A 13,480-nucleotide genomic window follows, 5' to 3' on the forward strand; every position below is an offset into this window, starting at 1 on the left:
AAATGCTGCGCAGCTAGCGCCATTCGACGGCCAACACCGCGGTTCCTGGTGTGTCCGCTGTGCCGTGCGTGTGATCATTGCTTGTACAGCCCTCTCGCAGTGTCCGGAGCAAGTATGGTGGGTCTGACACACCGGTGTCAATGTGTTCTTTTTTCCATTTGCAGGAGTGTATAAGCAGAAATAACATTTATCATTTAGTAGTTACTAGTTTCCTTAATCATTCATTTATATTTATCTTGTAATTTATATGTTAAAGAGCAAGAAGGAGGAAATAATATCACCACTAAGGGATCCTAAGACCTACTTCAGGGAGTAGTCCGACAGTGCCAAATCTTCATTTTCGCGTTCAATATTTTCCGTTGCGCACATTCATTTTTACACCCGCCTGGAGTAGCATCTTGGAAAGTGACTAAGGCTCTTTGAGGCAATTAATTTCTTGCCGATGCGTATATGAACATATGGGATGAAACCTGTCAAACAGCAGACGGCTTTCAAGATCTCAAAGAGAATCCTCACCTTTTATCCAGTAGTTCCTCTCTATGTAACTGTGCGTTGGCGCTCGACTCGGGGGTAAGCTGGTTCGAATAATGATGGTGAATGAAATTTTCACTGCCAGTGTGGCTAGCAAGAGGAGAAGAGGTGGTGCAATAAAGTTTCTGATCACCAGTCTTTGCGCCAATATCCCGGATTGAATTCCAAACCTCTTTGAAGTGTCTCGTGAAATGAGGCCTGTGACTCTGTTGTTGGTTATCTGTCCGGCAGATGGGAACATTAACCTCGGCGGACCCCTTGGTGCTATTCGAGAGAAGTAGGAAGTGTTTCACTCTGTTCTTCCTTTCATCTGTAAAAACAGAAACCCAACACTGCACTGTGAAAGCAGTCATCGGAGACATCCACACGACACAGATACACACCTGACACTTCATAACAGGTCGGAGAAAGGCGACTGCGAACCATCTCCACTACGACCTTACCGCGAGCGACGCCTCAGGGTTCCTGTATTTTCTCCATTTTTGGTCTCTCCCTGAATATCGACTACTTATTATTATGTGTCAATTAACTGAAGTCTGAGTGGACTATCCATTGCTAGGCCTACACCATGTTTGTGCATTTTGCAAACTGAATGGGGTTATTGTGGAAATTTTCATTAATTACCATAAAAACAGACTTCTGAACAACGACGATAAATCATACAGAGGATTGTGCAGTACTGTAGATATTTGGACCACACATTCATGGTTATATAACGGTATATATGAAGAAGAAAAAATAAACTTTTCTAAATAGCTTTAGTACCTTATACACAAACATCCATCATAGAACACCAGAAAGACAAAATAATTTTTTTAGACATGACAATAACCAATACAGACAAGGTCTTGCACATAAGTGTGCACAGAGAACCAACAAATACAGACCCTGTGATTTATAAATCATCCACACACCTCAACTCACATAAAAAAGCTGTATTCAGATGCTTTTTAAACACAGCACAGAAATTTCTACTTAATGCTGCTGCTTCAGAAATAAACTCCGTCAAATACATTGCAAGTAACAATACCTATCATTAACCTTAAATAGATATATTTTCATAATACGTAACATAAAACAAATGGAAACACACTGATGCAGCCAACTACTGCAATACACAAGTACTCAAGTATATAACTGTACCAAATTAGGAGTCATTTAAGACAAAATAACGGGCATGTTTAAAAAGACAGCTATCAGGAGTACTTTTGCAAAAACCAACAAGTTAAGAAAGAAGCTACTCCATCTCATCTCACAACCAACAGAGAAACTGAGTAAATCAGAAGCAAGTCACATGCAGTCATGGTAACAAATATTACACTAGACAAACAGGAAGAAATTTTAAAATCATTTTCGAAAAACACATTAACTGTTTCAGACTTGATAAAGCTAATAAGTCGCATATAGCGAAGCATGTGAAGGAAACAGTACACAGTGCTGCAATAGACAACGATCTTAAAGTACTGCATACTTTAGGAAAGAGCTGGAAAATGGACATATCGTAGGAGATAGAAATATTCATTCATTGCCAAATGTTAGAAAACGAGATCCTAAATAAAATGTCAAGGATTAATAATTGGAATTTTCTCACCAATTTCAATTCATAACTCTTTAAATAGAAAAAAAGTAGCAGTAAATGTATGTATGAGTCTAGGTCCCATCGAAATCTTTGATATTCTTAAAATAAAACATTTATACTGCCACATTTAATGTAATATTGCCACAGTCGCTCATTGTGTAATATATTTCGCCAACCAACATCAGTGATGTGACGGAAAGACGTGTAGAAGTCGTTACAAGTATCTGACAACACTAGGATCGACATAGAGATAGTCAGATCGAGATAACCTTTATTTAGACTGCCACCTCGTTTTCTGCGCCGTCGATGTGTTTGTGATAGCGTATCTGAAGATACCTTTAGAAAATGTTTCAGATGGCTCTGAGCACTATGGGACTTAACTTCTGAGGTCATCAGTCCCCTAGAACTTAGAACTACTTAAACCTAACTAACCTAAGGACATCACACACATTCATGCCCGAGGCAGGATGCCAACTTGCGACCATAGCAGTCGCGCGGTTCCAGACTGTAACGCCTAGAACCGCTCGGTCATCCCGGCCGGCCAGTGCGTAATCCAGCCACGGCTCCCGAGCTTGGCGCTATTCGTGGATATTCACAGATGAATGCACGTTTACTAGAGAAGGCATATTAACCTTGCAAAACATGCATGTTTGAGCGAACGAAAATTCACGTTCGCGAATGATTCAAATCAGAAGCATAGGGTCAGCATTAACATGTGGACCGAGATAAATGGTGACCATATCATTGGGCCATATCTACTGCCGAACAGACTAACAGGGCCGATGTACCACATATTTATTGCAGGTGGTTTGCCTACACTATTGGACGTACTGCCACTAAATATTCGGATCGATATGTGGCTACAACACGACGGAGCCCCAGCGCACTTTGATGTCGATGTGCGGAATCACCCCAACGCCTCACATCCCAGTCGATGGACTGATTGGGTTGGACCAGTTCCATGAGCAGCACGGTCACCATATATGACGCCTCTCGGCTATTATCTGTGGGGCAGTAGGAAGAGCATGGCACGTGTGTAACGTCATCGGAGGACCTTATTGCCCGACTACGCGGAGCAACTGAAATACTTCAAAGATAGCAGCACGCGATGGCTCACGTGCATGAGACCCAGCGCCCCTGTTGTAGACTCTGCATTGACTTCGGTAATAAGCAGTTCGAGGCCCGTTAGCAATGCAGACAGCGCGATGTTATACTCATGTTGGGTTTATTGATGTAATGTGGAACGCACACCGATATCACACTTCGACCCTCTCCAGCGTCCAAACTGTGAGTTTCCATATGCGGGTTCCTTCTTGAAAACCGATCAGTGTGGCTTCCCGAACGACATGTTATGCGCTGTTTGTGTACATCTAGGACAACCTGTATATGCGCACCTACGTTAAGTGTTCTTTGTGCTGCCACTGTACCCTGATGATGATGTATAGCTTCGAAACATGTAGCTTGTCAAATAATTTAAGTAGTCAGAAAGGTTTGTGAGCTGAAGCAGTATTTGTAAAACTTGTTTTTCAAATAGTCTCGGTCGATTAACAGTCGTCGTTGTCGTTGTTGTTGTTGTTGTGGTCTTCAGTCCAGAGCCTTTTTTGATGCAAGTCTCCATGCTAATCTATCTTGTGCAAGCCTCTTCATCTCCCAGTACCTACTGCAACCTACATCCTTCTGAATCTGTTTAGTTTATTCATCTCTTGGTCTCTCTCTTCGATTTTTACCCTCCGCGCTGCCCTTCAGTACTGAATTGGTTATCCCTTAATGCCTCACAATATGTCCTAGCAACCGATCCCTTCTTCTAGTCAAGTTGTACCACAAATTTCTCTTCTCCCCAATTCTATTCAATACCTCCTCATTAGTTATGTGTTCTACCCATCTAATCTTCAGCATTCTTCTGTAGCACCACATTTCGAAAGCTTCTGTTCTCTTTTTGTCTAAAGTATTTATCATCCACGTTTCACTTCCATACATGGCTACACTCCATGCAAATACTTTCAGAAAAGACTTCCTGACAAATCTATACTCGATATTAACAAATTTCTCTTCTTCAGAAACGCTTACCTTGGCATTGCCAGTCTACATTTTATATCCTCTCTACTTCGACCATCATCAGTTATTTTGCTCCCCAAATAGCAAAACTGCTTTACTACTTTAAGCGTTTCATTTCCTAATCTAATACCCTCAGCATCACCCAATTTAATTCGACTACATCCCATTATCCTCGTCTTGCTTTTGTTGATGTTAATCTTATATCCTCCTTTCAAGACACTGCCCGTTCCGTTCAGCTGCTCTTCCAGGTCCTTTGCCGTCTCTGACAGAATTACAATGTCATCGGCGGACCTCAAAGTGTTAACTTCTGCTCCATGGATTTTAATTCCTACTCCGAATCTTTCTTTTGTTTCCTTTACTGCTTGCTCAATATACAGATTGAATAATGTCGGGGATAGGCTACAACCCTATCTCACTCCCTTCCCAACCACTGCTTCCCTTTCATGCCCCTCGACTCTTATAACTGCCATCTGTTTTCTGTACAAATTGTAAATAGCCTTTCGCTGCTTGTATTCTACCCCTGCCCCCTTCAGAATTTGAAAGAGAGTATTCCAGTCAACATTGTCAAAAGCTTTCTCTAAGTCTACAAATGCTAGAAACGTAGGTTTGCCTTTCCTTAGTCTATTTTCTAAGGTAAGTCGTAGGGTCAGTATTGCCTGACGTGTTCCAACATTTCTACGAAATCCAAACTGATCTTTCCCGAGGTCGGCTTCTACCAGTTTTTCCATTCGTCTGTAAAGAATTCGCGTTATTATTTTGCAGCCGTGGCTTATTAAACTGATAGTTCGGTAACATTTCACATCTGTCAACCCCTGCTTTCTTTGGGATTGGCTTTGAATTGTCTTCCGTAATGCTTGAGTAAATCTCTTATTGCGATGCCAGAAGTAAAGAAGTCACAGAGTTCGCGCAGGAAGACTTGTTCTCTGCGACCACAATTGCAGGTACCTATGATTGTGACTGTACATTTCCGGATGGTGCGCCGGCGTCCCGGGCCAAATTACAGCCTCCCATACAGAGAGGGCGAGAGATGTTTATCCACCCGAGGCGCAGCCGATGTCAAGTGTGTGCCTGACGGCTTCCTTTGACGCTACTCGAGAGTAAACGACCTACGCCTTCTTTCGTTCCATACTAGTCGGTATCATCTCGGACAACAGAACTGTATTTCACAGGCAGTCATTACAGTTATGCACACCACAGGACTACAAATCACACGCCGCTCGAGAGCAGACAATGGAGGGTCGTCTATAGTGGGACGTTGTAGTGAGGGCAATGCAACGTTGATATATTCGCTACTACACCCCCCCCCCCCCTCCAGTAAGGGGCTCGAACAGCGAGTACTGCAGCAGCAGAAGCCGCTGCTGTTTGGAAGAATCCGGGTGTGTAGGCCGCGAGAGGCGTGCGCGAAAAGCGTCGGCTGTGGCGGTAATTTGAGGCGACAGGCGCGCGGGCATCGGGCGAGCCGTGATTACAGGGGGAGGGCGGGCGATAGCATCGGCTGCGCGGCCCGCGGCCCGCGGAAGGCCGGCCGCACAGTAGCGCCAGCTGGTGCTGATTATACGGCTCTGCCGCAGATACCATCGGCGCGCCGGCCCACGTGTGCCGTGCCGGGCTGCTGCCGGCTGGTGTCGGCGTGTGTGTGCGTCGGGATCCTCCCGCTACCTCTCCCGGTTCCCGCAAGGAGCGAAGCCACAGACGAGTCGTAATGTACACTATGTGATCAGAAGTATCCGGACACCTGGCTGAAATTGGCTCTGAGCACTATGGGACTTAGCTTCTGAGGTCGTCAGTCCCCTAGAACTTAGAACTACGTAAACCTAACTAACCTAAGGACATCACACACATCCATGCCCGAGGCAGGATTCGAACCTGCGACAGTAGCGGTCGCGCGGTTCCAGACTGTAGCGCCTAGAACCGCTCGGCCACTCCGGCCGGCCACACCTGGTTGAAAATTACTGACTAGTTCGTGGCACCCTCCATCGGTATTGCTGAAATTCGATGTTGTGTTGGCCCAACCTTATCCTCAATAACAGCCTACACTCTCGCAGGCATATGTTCAATCAGGTGCTGGAAGATTTCTTGGAGAATTGCACCCTATTCTTCACGGGGTGCTGCACTTAGGAGAGGTATCGATGTCGGTCGGTGAGGCCTGGAACGAAGTCGGTGTTCCAAAACATCCCAAAGGTGTTCTGTAGGATTCAGGTCAGAACTCTGTGCAGGCCAGTCCATTACAGGCATGTTATTGTCGTGTAACCACTCCGCCACAGGCCGTGCATTATGAACAGATGCTCGATCGTGTTGAAAGGTGCAATCGCCATCCCCGAATTGCTCTTCAACAGTGGGAAGCAATAAGGTGCTGAAAACATCAATATTAGCCTGTGCTGTGATAGTGCCCCGCAAAATAACAAGGATTGCAAGCCCCCTCCATGAAAAACACGACCATCCCATAACAGCACCGCCTCCTAATTTTACTGTTGGCGCTATACACGATTGCAGATGATGTTCACGGGGCATTCGGCATATCCATTCCCTTCCATAGTATCGCCCCATTGTGTACCGTGATTCGTCACTCCACACAATGTTTTCCCACTGTTTACCCTCCTTACACCAAGCGAGGCGTCGTTTGGCATTTACCGGCGTGATGTGTGGCTTATCAGCAACCGCTCGCTCATGAAATCCAAGTTTTCTCACATCCCGCCTAACTGTCATAGTACTTGCAGTGGATCCTGATGGAGTTTGGAATTCCTGTGTGATGGTCTGGATAGATGTGTCTGCCTATTACACTTTACGACCTTCTACAACTGTCGGCGGTCTCTGGCAGTCAACAGACGAGGTCGGCCTGTACGCTTTTGTGCTGTACGTGTCCACGTTTAGATTTCACTATCACGTCGGAAACAGTGGACCTAGTGACGTTTAGGAGTGTGGAAATCTCGCGCACAGACGTATGACAAGTAACGCCCCATCACCTGACCATGTTCAGTGTCCGTGAGTTCCGCGGAGCGCCCCATTCTGCTCTCTCACGATTTGTAATGGTCACTGAGATCGCTGATATGGAGTACCTGGCAGTAGGTGGCAGCAAAAGACACCTAATATGAAAATGTATGTTTTTGGGGGGTGTCCGGATACTTTTGATCACACCGAGCAATTACAACACGACACCACCATAGCGTTATAAACCACATAGACACTGCTACGCAGATGTGATATTAATTGTGCCCAATAAATTCACGATAAAGAGACCGACGGAATTAAGGCTCTGAGCACTATGGGACTCAACTTCTGAGGTCATCAGTCCCCTAGAACTTAGAACTACTTAAACCTAACTAAGGCCATCACACACATCCATACCCGAGGCAGGATTCGAACCTGCGACCGTAGCGGTCGCGCGGTTCCAGAATGTAGCGCCTAGAACCGCTCGGCGACTCCGGCCGCCGACGGAATTAAAATTCCTGCCAAGCTAGGGATTCGAAACCGGGAATCTTGTTTACTAGCGCTGAACACTGTGCTATCCTGGCACTGCAGCTAACATGGCTGCATGGATTACCCTGGTGCGTCTCCCTTCCCAATACAAATTCCAATTCACTGTTCAGCACATGTTGAAGATCCTCTTCTAAACTCGTACCAGTATTGCAGAGGTTCTTCAACACTGCATTGTGGGGAGAGACGTACTGCAGTAGTCCATGTAGCTGTCTTAGTTGCAGTGCCAGGGTGGCGCAGTACTTAGTGCATCTGCCTAGTACACAGGAGAGCCGAAAGTGAATCCTAACCTTGGTGCAAATTTTGTTTTGGCCCGTATTCATTATCATAGATAAAACAGAAACATAGTGTACCTCTGGAACATATAATTTCATATGTTCAATAATTTTCTGAAATATGATATAACCTTGTTCTGATAAGAATGTTCGCTTTCTCCACATGGTGTCCCAGGAGGAATGGACAGTTTTTCAGGGATATGACGGGAACAATCATTCCAAGCGAAAAAGTCCAGTAAACATGGGCTTTAAAAGGCATAACTTAAGAGTTGCGAGCACTGGTCCAGAAGAGGAGATTGTTTCACAGTAGAGGAAATGAGCAGGTGCTCATAGCTCTTAACGTATGCAATTTAAGGCCCCCGATTTTTGCTACGAATGATCGTTCATGTCATATTCCTGAATGTTGAGCGTTCCTCCAGGGACACCCTGTATAACTGAAATCTCATCTGTAATTGGAGCCAGAATACGTTTTCCTTAATTGTATTCTCTACAACCAGTTGTGCTAGGACTCAACTTTAAGTCTTGGGCGACCCACTGCTAAAATTCTATTTCGAACAACGTAACAAAAGCGACTGCAGGACCATAATCTGGATACTTTACATCACATGTTGCCATCGGAGCTAACGGATGTAACGGTCCTGCAGCGTATGTCACAACGTGTGACGCTAAAGGTCTTATGAGTTGCAGTGACCGTTTCCAGCGGGGAGAGGTTTACTATTTGAGACCGCTTCAGTACGTCCTAACTGCCCATTTAAATAGATTCACGCTCTCGATAACATATGACACAATTAAGGACTTTATTGGGTACCTTTTCATCGACTTACTGATTTTCCTCCTAGCCACGGACATAGACGAGCATTCACGTTGTATGTCTGGCAAGGCAGTTTACGGCCGACTAGAGATACTGGCCTCGAGTTTTGTTTGTGTCAATTTGGTATGCACAGACAGTATTCACGGTGATTAGTCAAGATGGCCCCCACTATCTTTAGTCGGTGGTGAAGTGAACTAGCGTGACGTCGCAAGTTTGTTGTGAGGTCATTATTTTCCATGGGCTCCATGTTGCCATAGTGTGACCCCATTAGCGTCTATCATGTGACCACAGGCACTAATTCCAAAATCGCCGTCATCAATGTTTCCTTTCGACAGTGTCCTGTCATTGAATTGCTTGTGGAAGAGGGAAAATGGGCTGCTGAAATGCAGCTCAGACTTGAACGTGCCTACAGAAACGACCACATGGGCACCGGCAGTATTACGAGATAAACATTTCGAAGATGTAAACATGACTATCCCAGTTTGGTCCAGTAGCGGACGTCCTCGAACTGCTTCCACGAAACGTAACAAGAAAAGAGTCTATAAACCCATTAAAGAAGACAGGGGTGTCACAGTGAACGAGATCGCTGAAAGACCTGCATTAGGACACAGTGTAATGCAAGAAATGATTCAAAACTTACGTTGGGTCCCACAAATATAAGAAAAGAATCACCATAAAAACGTTCTTCAATGATCTCAAAACGAAGCTGATGATTTTATGAGTATTCTGATGCGATAAAATGTGATGCCATCATCTGAAACCAGAAATAAAGTGTCAGAGTGTGGATTGGCAGTGAGGATCCACTGTCGAAGAAGAAAGCGAAAACATTTCCATCTCCTAGGAAAGTTATGGTCACCGTCTTCTGAGAAGCACGTGGTTGCATTCTGGTTGACTGTTTTTAACCTGGAAAAACCATAAATGCTGCTCGTTCTAGCCAGATGACTCTGAGGCTCCTTTGTGCGTTGCGCAATAAACGCCCCTGAAAGAAGGTCACTCTTTAACAAAATAACGCACGTCCTCACACTGATCATGTCGCTGTTGAGAAGATTAGGACATCTGGGTGGGGAGCTTTTCTGCATCCTCCCTACTGCGTTGAAATGACACCTTCCGATTACCACCTTTTCCGTCCTATTAGGGGACAGACGTGAGGCAACGCTACGAGAGAGTGGAATATGTTCGGCAAGCAGTGCGTCAGTGTCGTCGTGAAGTTGTAATGTGGTGCCATTGCGAGGGTATAAACTTCCACAACGACGGAAAAATTTGTGCAAAATAATGGTGGCTAAATTTAAAAGTGAACGAGAGTATATAGATTCAGATGTTTGTCTAAAAATTGAATATTAAATATTTTAAAAATTTTTGCTCATTACTTTTATGGCCCTCGTAACGATCTCTGCATTTGAATTAAATAAGCATCACGCAGGGGCACTGTCTTTAGGAAAACAGCAGGGAAACGTTAGTGAGAGGTAGTTGTTTTGTGTCTTTTGGAAAGAGCACACTGTAATGATAGCAATGCCTCTCTGCGCTGCGTGTGTTACGTCAGAGAGTGCGCATTCCGGCACTAGCCGCGACAGAGGTTGCAATTGCGTATCTCCCAAGAAGACGAGACGTTTGTTCATGTGAGGCCAAAATGCCATTCACGAGGAGCAGTGGGAGCCACGCATGTGAGCAGAGAAATTAAGCTGCAAATGACATCAAGATCTTGCCCCATGATCATCTGAAATTAATCAGAGAGGTCTCGTAATGTCTGGACCTGATGGGGCATTGTCACAGACGCAACACAGTCGTCCTTAGAGCATCGACAACCTATTGGACTGTTCACAACAGATTGGTTTAGAATTTTTGTAGGGAATACCTAGTGAATTGCAGTGACTCCTTATTGAATTTAAATAGTAACATTACTTGTATAACACTCTACCTCCCCGATCTTCTCGTTGAACTCAGTCATTGTTACCTAGACTAGGGTCCTGTACCATTCGCAATTTAATAGAGGCGAATATTGTTAATCTGTTAAAGAAAAAAATATAAAACGAAGTCTAAGCCACTTTTGCTCGTGTTGGCTGGCTGGCTGGCTCTGAGCACTATGCGACTTAACTTCTGAGGTCATCAGTCGCCTAGAACTTAGAACTAATTAAACCTAACTAACCTAAGGACATCACACACATCCATGCCCGAGGCAGGATTCGAACCTGCGACCGTAGCAGTCCCGCGGTGCCGGACTGAACGCCTAGAACCGCTAGACCACCGCGTCCGTTTGCTCGTATTGAAAATGATGACGTCTCAGTTAGTTTGTCCTATTTAACAATCAGATACAATAAGTACAATTACCGTTTTGAATTAAAGTGAGTCAGTAGAACAAAATTTAAATAAAATAACAGTGGCAAAGCAAAAATTAATACTAAATATAATTTTCTAGATTCTGCTTATCACAAATGATTTATGCTTGGCTGATGATGTTTATCCTGGTGACACTACTATGTTGAATGTAGATTGTTTTATTTAATTACAAATATTTTGCGAAGTTAATGACACTTACCTGAGTAGGTAAACGTCATTTTAAGGCTACGTTATTTCGAGTACAATAAACAGCTTTCACCATATAACGATTTCCGTAACGGGTGCTGCTACGTCTTTTCAAATTATTACTTTTGATTTTCTTTGATAATTGAATGTAACAGCAAACATTTTGCTTTCTATTTCATACTGCGTTTTGTGTCTGTTACGCGTGCTAAATTCTTCCTCAGCACACATTTCCTCAGATTAGTTACAAAATCATTACTGATCTGATAACCAACTCGTTAATCTACAGAATTTGTCCAACTGGATTGGCGACCGTGTTTATAAATACCTTCATTTAACTACTGTCGGTTACTAAAAACTTCATTGTATTTTGCGTTGTTTTTGCGTGCGCGATTTGCACTGCTTTAAAAGGGTTATTAACAATCAACATAAGAAGAGAGTGGATTAAGTTATTTGTAAAAGTAGCTCGTCATACACCTTTATTACTCTGAAAACTACTTCCTCAATTTTCTCATACGATTGGACTTAAGCGATCCTCGTTATTTTTGCGTAGCTAATTAGAAATGAGGAAAGATGACAAGACTTTCGAGCACTATTATATAGTTTCGAAGCTCAGACAGCAGCCGTGTGTACAAATTCAATTCTGCTATTGCAAAACAGCTATTCTTTATAGTACGCAAGTATGTTTCGGCACATTGTACCATTACCACTAAAAACTACGTTTCAGGTCTGTCAAATTGACACACGTTTCGAGTAATAATTATTACAGTTACAATTAGGCCTGAAAACTTTGTCTGTTGTGACTGCGGCCGTATTCTCTAGAATCTTAAATATTATAGGACCTTTACATTATTACTCTTATATTTCTTATGATACACGAGGAAGCGATGTTATTGTGAGGCCGGTTGGCGAGTAACACACCAGTTCACTTATAAACATAGCTTTGTTGCACAGAAATATTTCACAGCTGTATTTTACGACGTCATGCGAGGGCTATTCGGTAATTTAGATCGCACCGGTCGCAAAATGAAAACCACAATGAAAATCAAAAATGTTTTATTTCAAACAGTTAGCTACAGCTTCCAGCTACTTCCGTAGATAAGTTGTTTTATACACTCGCGTAGTCTGAATATTTGAATATCTGTAATATAAGATTTATTTGTTTAGTGTCTGTTTAGGCGTTACATCATGTTTGTGTTTTGTATCGATATAGTCATAAAATATCACTTATCTTTGTACAGCATTCTTCGTACAGCTACGAATTCTCGCTGAATTTGTGTGGACTATCTCTTTAGCATGAAGTTATCTGAAGATGGCCTAAGAAGACGAAAGCCGGTTCATAAAGAACTAATAAATATTACTGTGGAACATTAAGACATTGTATTACAGTTACCTAGATGTCTAAGCTCCTCCAAGAAACGACGGAGTATTCCATAAATATTGCAATAAGACTTTCTCTTGAATACGATATATCTAAAGGAGACTTTATAACATGTCTCACTGAGCCGATAAGTTGTACAGCTGTTGTATAATTTAAAACCACGCATACAGGCCACTGTGAACATGAAGCTGGTTGTTTATTTCATCATTATCTAGGATCTAGTGTTCCCCTTTCTTTTAGATCTTCTTGATGAGTTTGATTTGTAGAATCCCTTATTTCATGATGATCTCAGCCATGTTATGAGATCCACACGACTGACGAACACACAGTAATACATCATCTTGACTGGCTCGCTAAATCAGCCAGTATTAAACCCATAGAAACTATCCAACACTGCTGGGAAGAAAGAGTTAACTTCCCCGTTCCTTGGTATCCGTACGCGACCTAATAATCAATGAGTGTCTTCTACATCTATCTGCATCTACATGGTTACTCTGCAATTCACACTTAAGTGCCTGGCAGAGGGTTCATCGAACCATTTTCATATTACTTCTCTACCATTCCACTCTCGAATGGCGCGTAGGAAAAAGAAACACCTAAATTTTTCCGTTCGATCTCTCATTTCTCTTATTTTATTATGATGATCATTTCTGCCTACGTAGGTGGGTGTCAGCAAAATATTTTGGCATTCGAAAGAGCAACTTGATGATTGAAATTTCGTAAGTAGATCTCACTGCAAAGAAAACCGCCTTTGTTTCAGTGACTGCCACCCCAACTCGCGTATGATGTCAGTGACACTTTAAGCCCTATTGCGCAATAACACGAAACGGGCTGCCTTTCTTCGTAATTTTTCGATG

This window comes from Schistocerca americana, chromosome 4 (genome assembly GCF_021461395.2).
Source record: "Schistocerca americana isolate TAMUIC-IGC-003095 chromosome 4, iqSchAmer2.1, whole genome shotgun sequence".
NCBI classification, from domain to species: Eukaryota; Metazoa; Arthropoda; class Insecta; order Orthoptera; family Acrididae; genus Schistocerca; species Schistocerca americana.